General features: G+C 43.5%; 1 protein-coding gene across 5 annotated transcripts in view; it reads left to right on the plus strand.

The window, feature by feature from the left end:
- The first annotated feature begins 1,972 nt into the window (after positions 1–1,972).
- hycc1 (hyccin PI4KA lipid kinase complex subunit 1) overlaps positions 1,973–14,463 on the plus strand; it is a 110,801-nt gene continuing 98,310 nt past the window's right edge. For 3 of the 5 annotated variants that reach the window (XM_052015384.1, XM_052015388.1, XM_052015389.1), the window contains exon 1: positions 1,973–2,080. The gene's annotated coding sequence lies outside the window, so the exon portion shown is untranslated. Of the gene's footprint in view, positions 2,081–2,153; positions 2,374–14,463 lie in introns of those variants that run through there. The other 2 variants (XM_052015387.1, XM_052015385.1) reach the window with 2 other exon arrangements.

Consider the following 14,463-nt stretch of genomic DNA (forward strand, 5'->3'; position numbering starts at 1 on the left):
CATATTATGATTGCATATCCAACTCATAAATTTTAATTTTGTTAAATATGTTTTGGACAGTAGCTTATTTTGTTTGAACTCAACTTGTTAAGCCACTAAATTCTGCAGGATAATGTTGATATATTGTGATTTCTGTTGTGCTGTAAATCAATGCTGAGTTTGAGCCGCCAGAGGAAAATGATATGAGAACCCATAAACAATAAAATGACTCCTTGTACCTAATGTGTACTTTAAATCTACTTGATGTTAACACAAGTATTTTAAAAAGGCAGTGATTCTAAGCTTCCTTAAATTCCACCCAACATTTTACATTTGGACATGTCCTAAGCATGTTAGAGACATTTGTATGATGGTGAATATCATGTTAGGTTATATTTTGAAAAGTTGTTTTGCTATGGCATCTTAACATAAGATATCTATTAGTCACACGTACATCAAAAAACACAGTGAAATGTATCTTTTGCGTAGAGTGTACTGGGGGCAGCCCACAAGTGTTGGCATGCTTCCGGTGCTAACACAGCATGCCCACAACTTCCTAATCTCCACATTTTTGGAAGGTGGGAGGAAACCGGAGCACCCAGAGGAAACCCACACAGACATGGGGAGAACGTACAAGCTCCTCACAGACAGCAGCTGGAATTGAACCCAGGTCGCTAGCGCTGTAATAGCATTACCCTAACCGCTACTAGGCAGTCCAGATGAAGGGTCTTGACCCAAAATGTTGACTGTCCCTCCAGAGATGCTGCCTGACCCACTGAGTTCCTCTACTATTTTGCAATATAGGTTGAACAAAGCTCTTGTTTTTAAGAAACCTGGTTAGAAGGAAAATTTCAAATATTCTGCTTTGACCTTTTAAGTTTTATGCGCCCACTTCAACTAGACCGAAGCTCCACAATCTAATAATATACTGCAGCAAATGATATCATCCCAAGAACATTGCCTCTTTATGTCATATCTGCATGGAGAGAATGCATGCAAGAAACTTCTAGTGGAATTTTGAAAGACTTACATTGAAGAAAACTAGACCACTTAATAACATATTAAAGAACTTCACTTACAGGGAATTTCTCTGAAGGGTACAGATGGTTATTTTGCCAAATACACTAAAGATCTGTTATTTGATTAGTCAAATGTTGTACTCAATTAGCACTTCAGTGAATCACCCATCTATGAAACTACCAAGCTCAGACTCCATGTACAGGCCCAGGATATAAATAATTGATTGAAGCGTTTCTCTGTCTGTACTGATCTGAGCCCTCTAGCCTTGCCTGGGTGACATTGGAACCACTATGAGGTGCCCCCTAGTTCATTTGACTATTACTGCCACAGGCACATTGACTACCTCAGAACTGAATTATCATTCATCATATTATGCATGTGATTTTAGTGATTCCTTGCTTCTGCACCTGTTGCATTTGGCATTGAATTGGTGGCATTTGTTCCACTCACTATCCATGTGAATCAGTGGAATGACAGAACCAAGTTGTTGCCATTTGAAACAGTCAGATTGTATTAACAACTGATGCTGAATTGCAAATTTATGGAAATGAGATTGTTTTCTAAATAATGGAGTACTGGGAAGAGGTTTCGTCATCATTATCCAGAGAAAGTTGGGATTTAATGGGCCTTTATTATCATTGCAAAGACTTTGCGAAATTTGTTTTTAAAACTATCTTTAAGGTTATGAACTCAGAACTTTTCAAAAATAGCTTTGGCCTTTACTTTCCACGAACCAAGGGCGCCTTCCTGCCACATTCATCTCCCACTGCTCACTGACCCCATTCAACAGCACCACAGACACCCCACCCCTTGTCTTCGGGTGATGGACGTACTAGTGGCACCGCCCTCTTGACGTGCTGGCTCCTCTATTGGTTGCTCGCTTCAATGCCGTGATGCGATTGGATGCTTCCTGTCGCCGATCGTCAAACGGGGCGGGGCGGGGTGGGCGGGCCGAGCGCTGGGTGGGAGCGGGCGAGGACGAGAGATCGGCCTGAAATGGGCGGGATGGCGGCAGCGCGCGGGCCGGCGCCGGAGTGAGGAAGTTGGAGCCGTTCGACGGCCTGGGCGGCGGTTGCAGAAGGTGAAAATATGGTGGGGGTGGCGGTGAGGGGGGGCCGGGGAGGGGCGGGCGAGAATGTGGGGAGATGGGGGCCGCCCCTCTGCCCCTGAAGGAGCTGCCCGCTGTCGGCCGTTTAATGTCGCTCCTCCACCACAGAAAGTTGTATTACCGGCTGATGCAGAGTTTGTGCTCGGTCGGTGACGACGATCGGCAGGAGAGACCGAACTTCCCGGGCGGCCGGACGACCCCAGTGTCTCAGCGGGGCACCGGCACGTCCGCGGGACCAGGCAGTGCGAACAAAAGCGAGAGCCGCGGTAAGTTGTCAGACGGACTGAAGTATAGATGGTGCAGACAATGCTCTGGTGGCCCTGAGTGCTTGGAACTCCCGTCCTCGAAGAACAGAGCAAGCAGCCTCTGAATACTTGCACGGTAACTGGATAGTTGATAAACAATGTGGTGGGGTGGGGGGGTAGCAGGTTATCAGGGGTAGGCTGGTGTGCGGTTACAGTCAGATCAGCCAGGAACCATCAAATGACAGGGCAGGCTTGTGGGGCCGAGTTGCTTCTAATTCGTATGTCTGTATACTCTGCTGTAATTCTAACCTCGCAATGAAGGTGCCACTCAACACCCAATCTGGCAGGATCGATAAAGCCAGAGCCACAAGTTATTGATTATATTGAAATGCAACTGTTACTGATAAACTTTGCAACAGGAAATGGAGGAGTTTTCACCACCCAATTTTACCCCTACAGAGCTGTTGGAATTCTGCTGGAAACCCTCTCCCCTTGTAGGAGAAACCCTCTCCCCTTCTCCCATCCTAACAATTAATCTGGTAAACACCTCTCAGTTTATTACATCTTCCCCCACCCACCTCTGTTCTGCCTACCACCTGTCTGTGTGTGCTCCTCCCCCTCCCCCCACCACCTCATTCTGGCTTCTGCCCTCTTCCTTTCCAGTCCTGATGAAGGGTCTAGGCCTGAAATGTCAACTATTTATTTTCCTCCATAAATGCTGCCTAACCTGCTGAGTTCCTTCAGTACTTTTTGTGTATTGCTAGTAAACCTTCATTGCATTTCCTCTGTTGCAAAAATATTTTTACTTGGACAGGGAGACCAGACCTATGCACATTATTCCAGGTTCAATACCACCGAGGGTCTGTATAATTGGAGGAAGATCACTGCATTTGTGCTCAAATCCAATACAGACCATCCCCTGGTAATGACTTGTGGATGCCCCTGTACATGAGTGAAGTCCTATAATATTAAATTCAAAAGTCTGATGTATGCATTGGTTCCTATGACAGAACTAGTTTCTTCTCTTTCTCCACTTTTAGCAATTGTTCTGTTCAAACAGACGTCTGTTCAAACAGAAAAGGGACCCAATTGTTACATGGGGACAGGCTGTAAAGGACAAAGTGCTGTTTGGCTTCCAAGTTACTTTCTCTATATCTACATTGTTAATTTGCAGTGATTCATAACCCCTTGTCTTTCATCATAGCCTTGGGGAGGGATAGGAGCAGCCAATATGGCAAAGTATTTAATTGGGAGGGGGGGGAAAGAATTATGAATCTATTAAGCAGGAACTTGGGAGTGTAAACTAGGAACAGATGTGCTTGGGGAAGTGCACAGTGAAAATGTGGAGGTTGTTTAGGGACTACTTGCATAGGCTTCCGGTTGGTTTGTCCCATTGATGCAGGGAAAGGATGGTAGAGTGAAGGAACTGTGGTTGACGAGATGTAGAATATCTTGTCAAGAGGAAGAAAGAAGCTTGCCTAAGGTTTAGAAAGCATGGTTCAGACAGGGTTCTGGAGAGTTACAGGGTAGTCAGGAGGGAGCTTAAGGATGGACATAGGAGAGTTAGAACGGGGCATGAGATGGCCTTGGTGAGTAGGATTAAGGAAAACCCCAAGGGGTTCTACACGTATGATATGCTAGGGCATGTTGACATGAGGAAAGAGGATGTGCTGGAACTTTTGAAAAACATTAGGATAGATGAGTCACCAGGGCCAGATGGGATATCTCCAAGGTAATTATGGGAAGCGAGGGAAGAGATCGCTGTGCTTTTGGCGATGATCTTTTTGTCATCACTGATGACAGGAGTAGTGCCAGATGATTGGAGAGTGGTAAATGTTGTTCATTTGTTTAGGAAGGGGAGAAGGGATAACCCTAGGAATTACAGGCCAGTGAGTCTTACTTCAGTGGTGGGCAAATTACTGGAGAAGGTTCTTAGAGACAGGATTTATGGGCATTTGGAGAAGCATGGGCTGATTAGGGACAGTCAGCATGGCTTTGTGAGGGGCAGGTTGTGCCTAGCGAGCCTGTTTGAATTCTTTGAGGATGTGACAAAGCACATTGATGAAGGTGGAGCAGTGGATGTGGTGTACATGGATTTTAGTAAGGTTCATTATGGAAGGCTCATTCAGAATGTCAGGAGGCATGGGATCCAAGGAAACTTGGCTGTTTGGATTCAGAATTGGCTCACCCATGAAGACAATGTGGTGGTAGATGGAGTGTACTCTGCCTGGAGGTCGGTGACCAGTGGTGTTCTGCAGGGATCTGTTCTGGGACCGCTGCTCTTTGTGGTTTTTATAAATGAGGATGTAGAAGAGTGTGTTAGTAAGTTTGCTGTTGACAGGAAGATTGGTGGTGGTGTGGATAATGTAGATGGTTGCTTTAGATTACAACAGGATATTGATAGGATGCAGAGCTGGGCTGAGCAGTGGCAGATGGCGTTCAACCCAGAAAAGTGTGAAGTGATACACTTCGGGAGATCGGATTTGAATGCAGAATACAAGGTTAATGGCAGGACTCTTAGTGTGGAGGAACAGAGGGATCTTGGGTTTCACGTCCATGGATCCCTCAAGGTTGTTGTGCAGGTTGATGGGGTTGTTAAGAAGGGTATGGTGTGTTAGCCTTCATTAGTCAGGGTGTTGAGTTCAAGAGCTGCCAGATAATGTCACAGCTCTATAGAACTCTGGTTGGACCACATTTGGAGTATTGTGTTCAGTTCTGGTCACCTCATTATAGGAAAGATGTGCAAGCTTTAGACGGTGCAGAGGAGATTTACCAGGATGTTCTCTGGATTGGAGAGGATGTCTTATGAGGATAGGTGGAGTGAGTTAGGGCTTTTCTCTTTGGAGAGGAGGATGAGAGGTGACTTGATAGAGGTGTACAAGATGATGATAGGCATAGATCGAGTGGACAGTCAGAGACTTTTTTCCAGGGCAAAAATGCTAACACAAGGGGGCATAATTTTAAGGTGATTAGAGGAAGGTGTAAGGCAGATGTCAGAGGTAAGCTTTTTTTAAAAAGTGTAGTGGTTGCATGGAATGCATTGCTGGCAGAGGTGGTGGGGGCAGATACCTTGGGGACATATAAGAGACTCTTAGATGGACACATGAATGATAGAAAATACAGGGTTATGTGGGAGGGAAGGGTTAGATAGATATTAGAGCAGGATAAAATGTCAGCACAACGTTGTGGGCCAAAGGGCCTGTACTGTGCTGTTATGTTCTATGTACAAGAACATCCGAGTTCCTTTGAACACCATTGTCTTTCAACCTTAGTGGATGACCTCATTTTATTTTCACTTGATGTCCCATCTACCTTCTGTGTATCTCCCTGAAGACCCTCTGTATTCGCCTCACAACCCACACTGCCACCCAGCTTTGTTTCATCAGCAAACTTGGATATATCACTCTTGGTCCCCTCTTCCAAAGCATTCATCTAAATAGAGAATGGTTGGGCTTCAACACCAACCCCTATCGTGCCAATGATCACGGCCTCCCAACCTGAAAATAGCCTTTTTATTCTGACTTTTTTCCCCCCTCCCCCTTTTTTGAAATAGTTGAGCTGTAACTGGAATCCTATAATTGAATTTGTTTGAATTGAGCTTTGTTTATTATTCAAGATTGCAGCATGCATTATGCTTGTGCAAGTGGGACCTTATTTAAAATGCTGGAGATTAGAAATGATCTGCTGATAGTCTATCTTTTATGGAATTGTCAACATGTATAGTCTACTTTTGAGGTATTTGCATTACACCACTCATTTGAATAGATAATTTGGCAAATTTGTAGTAGAATATCTAACTGGGTGAAATCTGACCTCCTTGGCTAATACAACTTAACGCCTAAAAGGTTCACTGTGCAGAGAATGACCATTAATGTTGATGCTTAGCCACAATGGTGACTTGTATTGGTAGTGCTTAAACTTTATTAAACTGTAAGGAACCTAAGAACAGTTTGTTACTCAAAATTGGGCTTTCTCAAAATACAAATGCTTACAAATCTTACAATTTGATTATAAGCATTTGTAATTAAGGTCCTAATTTTCACCTTACTTGCAATGAAAATGGAAATAAGTAATGCATGCTGTGCTTATGGGCCTGCATTTTGTCATTCTAGATGTATTCAAAGGATGTAGTTGATTTGAGTGGACTTTCTGAAGCTCACTTGATTGAGGGGGGATAACAATGTTAAAAACTGCATGCCTTGAGAAATGTATTGTTTATAATAGTCTATTGTCCTAATTTGCATTATGCTCCTAAACAACCAGCAGTACTAATATCTAGCCTTAGCAGCTGGAAGAAAACACAATTATAAAATTCATAGCTTTGCAGAAATATATTTGAGCACTAGATTTCTCCATTATTGAGCAATCTTGATCTTAGTGGGATGTTACCTCAGCCCTGTTCAAAATTTTTGCTGGAGAAGGTTGAATGGCTTGTAGAGCAAGAGGGAGATTGTTTTATAGTGGGTATTTATGATAAGTAATTATTGTTGAGGGGCGTATTACTAAAAACTGAATTTATTGTGTGAACTACTATTTTGGCAATAAGGGGATAAAAGATGAAATATGAAGGTAAGCTAGCCGATAATATAAAAGAGAATACCGAAAGTCTTTTCAGATATATAAAGAGTAAAAGAGGCAAGAGTGGACATCAGACCACTGGACAATGGGGAACAAAGAAATGGCGGATGAACTGAATAACTATTTTGCATCAGTCTTCACTGTGGAAGACGCCAGCAACGTGCCAGAAATTCGAGAGTTGAGGCAGAAGTGAGTATAGTTGCTATTACTAAGGAGAAGGTGCTTGGGAAGCTGAAAGGTCTGAAGGTGGATAAGTCACCTGGACTGGATGGATTACACCACAGGGTTCTGAAAGAGGCAGCTGAAGAGATTGTGGAGGCATGAGCAGTGATCTTTCAAAAATCACGAGTCAGGAATGGTTCTGGAGTACTGGAAAATCGTAAATGTCACTCCACTCTTAAAGAAGGGAGGGAGGCAAAAGACAGGAAATCATAGGCCAGTTAGCATGATTTCAGTGGTTGGTAAGATGTTAGAGTCCATTATTAAGGATGAGGTTTCGGGGTACTTGGAAGCACATGATAAAGTAGGCTGAAATTAGCAAGGTTTTCTTTGCCTGAAAAATCTTTTGGTATTCTTTGAGGAAGTAACAGGCAGGATAGACGAAGGAGAGTCAGTGGATGTTGTTTACTTGGATTTTCAGAGGTCTTTGGCAAGGTGCTGCACATGAGGCTAGAATGAATAGAAGATTGGCTGACTGGCAGAAGGCAAAGAGTGGGAATAAAGGGGGGCCTTTTCGGGTGGCTGCCAGTGACTAGTGGTGTTCATCAGGGGTCAATGTTGGGTCTGCTACTTTTCACATTATATGTCAATGATCTGGATGATGGAATTGATGGCTTTGTGACCAAATTTGCAAATGATACAAAGATAGGTGGAAGGGCAGGTAGTGTTGAGAAGCAAGGAGTCTGCAGAAGGACTTGGACAATGGGCGAAGTAGCAGCAGATAGAATACAGCATAGGGAAGTGTATGGTCATGCACTTTGGTAGAGGGAATAAAGGCATTGACTATTTTTTTGTAAATGGGGAGAGAATTCAGAAATTGGAGGTGCAAAGGCACCTGGGGGGAGTCCTGCAGGATTCCCTAAAGGTTAACTTTGTAGTTCGAGTCGGTAGTAAGGAAGGCAAATGCAATGTTAGCGTTCATTTAGCAAGGACTAGAATGTGAAAGCAAAGATGTAATGCTGAGAATTCATAAGATGTCAGTTAGACCACATTTGGAGTATTGTGAGCAGTTTTGGGCCCCATATCTCAGGAAGGATGTGCTGGCATTGGAGAGTGTCCAGAGGAGGTTTATGAGAATGACCCCATGGATGAAAAGGTTAACATGTTTGATGTCTCTGGGCCTGTACTCGATGGAGTTTAGAAGGATGGGGGGGGGGGGGGGGGGTGATCTTATTGAAGCTTACTGAATGTGAAGAGGATAGTTCTAATAGTGGGAGAGTCTAGGATTAGAGGGCACAGCCTCAGAATAAAAGGATATCCCTTTTAGAATAGAGATGGGGAGGAATTTCTTTCGCCGGAGGGTGGTGAATCTGTGGAATTCGTTGCCACAAATGGCTGTGGTGGCCAAGTCATTGGGTATATTTAAAGCAGAGGTTGATAGGTTCTTGATTAGCAAGGGCATCAAAGGTTACCAGGAGAATGGGGTTGAAGGAAAAATACATCAGCCATGAATGAATGGCGGAGCAGACTTGAAGGGCTGAATGGCCTAAGTCTGCTCCTATGTCTTATGGTTTTCCAAACTAATGGCTAACTTGAATATAACTGTATATAGTTTTGGTTTTGTGGGCTTGGTGAACCTAATAATTCAGTAGTAATCAGATTTATTAATGTAATAAATACTTGATACTAAGCCACGATATGATGAATTGCAGTAAAGCCAGTTAAATTTGAAGACATGGCCAAAAGACTTGAAATTTTAGGGTTTTGAAACAAATTACAAAGAATTTGTTCAAAGTCAATTTCGAATTTGTTGATTGTCATTGACTTACTGAAAATTAGCTTTTTGCAGCACAGTACATTACAAACAAGACAATTTAAGTTTGTAATTTATGTTTAACATCCTGTGCATTGGAGGGTCCATACCAGGCTGTGATGCAACCAGTCAGGATGCTCTCCACTGTACATCCATAGAAATTTGGCAGTCTTTGGTGGCATACCAAATCTCCTCAAATTCCTAATGAAGTAGAGCCACTGGTGTACTGCCTTTGTGATTGCATCAATGTGTTGGGCCCAGGATAGATTCTGAGTGTTGATGCCCAGGAACTTGAAGCTGCTCAACCTTTCCGCTGCTGACCCCTCAATGAGGACTGGTGTGTGTTTTCTTGACTTCCCCTTCCTGAAGTCCACAGTCAGCTCCTTGGTGTTGCTGAAGTTGAGTGTGAGGTTGTTGTTGTTGCGACACCACTTAACCATCCAATCTATCTCATTCCTGTAAGCTGCTTTATTGCCATCTGAGATTCTACCAACAACAGTGGTGTCACTGGCAAATTTATAGATGGTGCTTGAGCTGTGCTTAGCTGCACAGTCATGAGTGTAGAGAGAGTGGAGCAGTGGGCTATACATGCATCCTTGAGGTGCGCCTGTGTTGACAGTCAGCGAGGAGATGTTATTGCCGATCTACAATGACTGTGGCCTCCTTGGTTCTGCCAACAACAGTGGTGTCATTGGCAAATTTGTAGACAGTGTTGGTGCTATGTTTAGCCACATAGTTGTAGGTACAGAAAGGGTAGAGTAGGGTGCTAAGCATACAGCCCTGAAGTGCACCTATGTTGATCATCAGTGAGGTGGAGATGAGGTTTCCGATCTGTACTGATTGTAGTCTCCCAATGAGGAAGTCAAGGATCCAACTGCAGAGGGAGGTAGAGGCCCAGGTCTTGGAGCTTGATGATGACTTTTGAGGGAATGATGGTGTTGAATGCCAATGGCTGAGATAAGTATTGTGATCTTAAATTAACTTGGAGAAAAGTTCAAATTCATTTGGTGGAGTGGGTGTTGAAAGGTCACTGACCTGAAATGACACGTGTTTCTATCTTCACAGACGCTGCCTGTCTTGCATAGTATTTCAAGAATTTTCTATTGTTTTTGATTTTCAGTATCTATAGTTTTTTTTTGCTTTTGCACCCAGTGTATAATCTAGAGATCACTTTTTTTTTGCTTTTGCACCCAGTGTATAATCTAGAGATCACTTTTTTAAGCAATCACATCATTCTTCATCTCCATTCTCCCTGAGAAGGTAAGCAAACTTCCTGAACTGCAATCCATCTGGTGATGTATTTCAAGTTAGGATGTTAAGTAACATGAAAGGGAACCTGAAGACAATGGTGATCACATGTGCTTGCTGCCTTTGGCCACCCTAGTGGTAGAAATTAACAGTTTGCAATGTGTGGTTGGAATAGTATCAGGTAGCCCAAAACTACATGAGCATCTGTTAGATATTATCACTGTTTGAGTGGAGTCCTGTAAGGATGACAACATCCTTGCTGCCATGACAAGTACTATTATGAATGTTGAACTAACCACTGCCTGATCTGCTTGGTTATCTCCATCAGTCTTGACTCCAAAAAAGGGTCGTTTCAGAAACATTGCTGCAAGAATATCAATGTTGAAGGTCTTGGAGATCATGTTACAGCACCTCATAGCCAACCTGATAACTCCAGTTAATAGGAGCTGCTTTGTCCATGGCATCTGCAGCACCCTGAGGAAAACTTCATAACTGGTTTGATGAGAATCTCCAGGAGATCGAGGAGCTAATTAACTACAAACATAAGGTGTTTCACTACACCTCAGGAAAAACTGTACAGACCTGATAGTAGAGGTCCAATAGAAAGCCCATAGCCTAAAGAACCATTTAATCGGTGGAAAGAACAAGGGAAGTCCAAATCTTTGCTGAAAACCTTAACGTGCAGATTCTTCACTACCATCAAGGTAACCTATGGCCGAGACACTGGCCCTAGTAGGCCATCGCACTAAAATCCAAGCATGAAGGTAAAGTTACCAATGGTAGAGGTAGTCAATGCCTGCTGGAAGGAACACTTCATAACTCTGACTGTCCTTTGTATGTGTGTGTGTGTGTGTTTGAATCCATTCACAGAAAACTTTCCTTTCCAGACTCTACACCATGCTTGCTGGAAGGTCAGCTGAAAAAATGTTGAGAGCAGATGGTATCCCTAGTGTGGAGGAACTTCATGCAAAAGTTCAGAACCTCCATATCTAGGAAGAGGACATGCTAGAATTGTATCTTCATGAAAGTCTCCTTGTTCATCACAAAGTATCACCAGTCTTCTCATCTACCCACCCCCTCCACACTTACTCCAGTGGCTGAAGAGTTGCTGTGAATTGTAGATCCATCCATATAGAGGCAAAATAGATATGATTTTCACTGTGGATCAGCTCAAGAGAAATGCAGAGAGTCCCATTATACATGTCTCGATTTGACTTTTCAAAAGCCTTTGACTTTGTTAGTTAAGAACTTTCATCAAATTTGGCTTTCTGCAGAAATCAGTCTTGCTTCTAGAAACATAGAAAACCTACAGCACAATACAGGCCCTTCAGCCCACAAAGCTGTGCCAAACATGTCCCTACCTTAGAAATTACTAGGCTTACCCATAGCCCTCTATTTTTCTAAGCTCCATATACCTATCCAAAAGTCTCTTAAAAGACCCTATCATGTCCACCACCACCACCGTTGCTGGCAGCCCATTCCATGCACTCACCACTCTCTGAGTTTAAAAAAAACTTACTCCTGACATCTCCTCTGTATCTACTCCCCAGCACCTTAAACCTGTGTCCCCTTGTGGCAACCATTTCAGCCCTGGGAAAAAGCCTCTGACTATCCACACAATCAATGCCTCTTATACACCTCTATCAGGTCACCTCTCATCCTCTGTTGTTCCAAGGAGAAAAGGCCGAGTTCACTCAACCTGTTTTCATAAGGCATGCTCCCCAATCCAGGCAACATTCTTGTAAATCTCTTCTGCACCCTTTCTATGGCTTCCACATCCTTCCTGTAGTGAGGTGACCAGAACGGAGCACAGTACTCCAAGTGGGGTCTGACCAGGGTCCTACATAGCTGCAATGTTACCTCTCGTCTCTTAAATTCAATTCCCCAATTCATGAAGGACAATACACCGTATACCTTCTTCACCACAGAGTCAACCTGCGCAGCCGCTTTGAGCATCCTATGGACTCGGACCCCAAGGTCCCTCTGAACCTCCAAACTGCCAAGAGTCTTACCATTAATACTATATTCTGCCATCATATTTGACCTACCAAAATGAACCACTTCCCACTTATCTGGGTTGAACTCCATCTGCCACTTCTCAGCCCAGTTTTGCATCCTATCAATGTCCTGTTGTAATGTATAGTTACCTTCTACACTATCTACAACACCTCCAACCTTTGTGTCATCGGCAAACTTACTAACCCATCCCTCCACTTCCTCATCCAGATCATTTATAAAAATCACGAAGAGTAAGGGTCCCAGAACACATCCCTGAGGCACACCACTGGTCACCGACCTCCATGCAGAAAATGACCCATCAACAACCACTCTTTGCCTTCTGTGGGCAAGCCAGTTCTGGATCCACAAAGCAATGTCCCCTTGGTTTCCATGCCTCCTTACTTTCTCAATAAGCCTTGCATGGGGTACCTTATCAAATGTCTTGCTGAAATCCATATACACTACGTCTATACTCTTCCTTAATCAATGTGTTTAGTCATATCCTCAAAAAAAAATTAAATCAGGCTCATAAGGCAGGACCTGCCCTTGACAAAGCCATGCTGACTATTTCTAATCATATTATACCTCTCCAAATGTTCATAAATCCTGCCTCTCAGGATCTTCTCCATCAACTTAGCAACCACTGAAGTAAGACTCACTGGTCTATGATTTCCTGGGCTATCTCTACTCCCCTTCTTGAATAAAGGAACAACATCCGCAATCCTCCGGAACCTCTCCCGACCCCATTGATGATGCAAAGATCATCGCCAGAGGCTCAGCAATCTCCTCCCTTGCCTCACAGTAGCCTGGGGTACATCTCATCCAGTCCCGGCGACTTATCCAACTTGATGCTTTGCAAAAGCTCCAGCACATCCTCTTTCTTAATATCTACATGCTCAAGCTTTTCAGTCTGCTGCAAGTCATCACTACAATCACCAAGGTCCTTTTCCACAGTGAATACTGAAGTAAAGTATTCATTAAGTACCTCTGCCATTTCCTCTGCATCCACATACACTTTCCCACTGTTACACTTGATAGGTCCTATTCTTTCACGTCTCATCCTCTTGTTCTTCACATACCTGTAGAATGCCTTGGGGTTTTCCTTAATTCTGCACGCCTCATGGCCGTTTCTGGCTCTCCAAATTTCCTTCTTAAGCTGCTTCCTTTTAGCCTTATAATCTTCCAGATCTCTAACATTACCTAGCTCTCTGAACCTTTTGCAAGCTTTTCTTCTTGACTAGATTTATTACAGCCTTTGTACACCACAGTTCCTGTACCCTACCATAACACTCCCTGTCTCATTGGAACATACCTATGCAGAACTCCACCCAAATATCCCCTGAACATTTGCCACATTTCTTCCGTACTTTTCCCTGAGAACATCTGTTCCCAATTTAAGCTTCCAATTGCCTGCCTGAGAGCCTCATAATTCCCCTTACTCCAATTAAACACTTTTCTAACTTGTCTGTTCCTGTCTCTCTCCAATGCTATCGTAAAGGAGATAGAATTATGATCATTATCTCAAATGCTCTCCCATTGAGAGATCTAACACCTGACCAGGTTCATTTCCCAATACCAGATCAAATACAGTCTCTCCCCTTGTAGGCTTATCTACATATTGTGTCAAGAAACCTTCCCAAACACACCTAACAAACTCCACCCCATCTAAACCCCTTGATCTAGGGAGATGCCAATCGATATTTGGAAAATTAAAAATCTCCCATCATGACAACTGTTATTATCACACCTTTCCAGGATCTGTTTCCTTATGTGCTCCTCTATCCCTGTTACTATTGGGCAGCCTATATATATATACAAAAAAAAACATCCAGTAAAGTTATTGACCCCTTCCTGTTCCTAACCTCCACCCACAGAGACTCCGTAGACAATCCATCCATGATGTCCACCTTTTCTGCAGCCATGACACTATCTCTGATAAACAGTGCCACGCCCCCACCTCTTTTGCCTCCCTCCCTGTTCTTTCTGAAACATCTAAAACCCAGCACTTGAAGTAACCATTCCTGTCCCTGAGCCATCCAAGTCTCTGTAATGGCCACCACATCATAGCTCCAAGTACTGATCCACACTCTGAGCTCATTGGCTTTGTTCACAATACTCCTTGCGTTAAAATAGCTACATCTCAAACCGTCGGTCTGACCATGTCCCTTCTCTATCACCCACCTAACCTCCCTCTCGCACTGTCTACAAGCTTTCTCTATTTGAGAGCCAACCACCTCTTCCCCAGTCTCTTCAGTTCGGTTCCCACCCCCCAACAATTCAGTTTAAATTCTCCCCAGTAGCCTTAGCAAATCTCC

Source organism: Pristis pectinata, chromosome 5 (assembly GCF_009764475.1).
Source record: "Pristis pectinata isolate sPriPec2 chromosome 5, sPriPec2.1.pri, whole genome shotgun sequence".
Taxonomy (NCBI): domain Eukaryota; kingdom Metazoa; phylum Chordata; class Chondrichthyes; order Rhinopristiformes; family Pristidae; genus Pristis; species Pristis pectinata.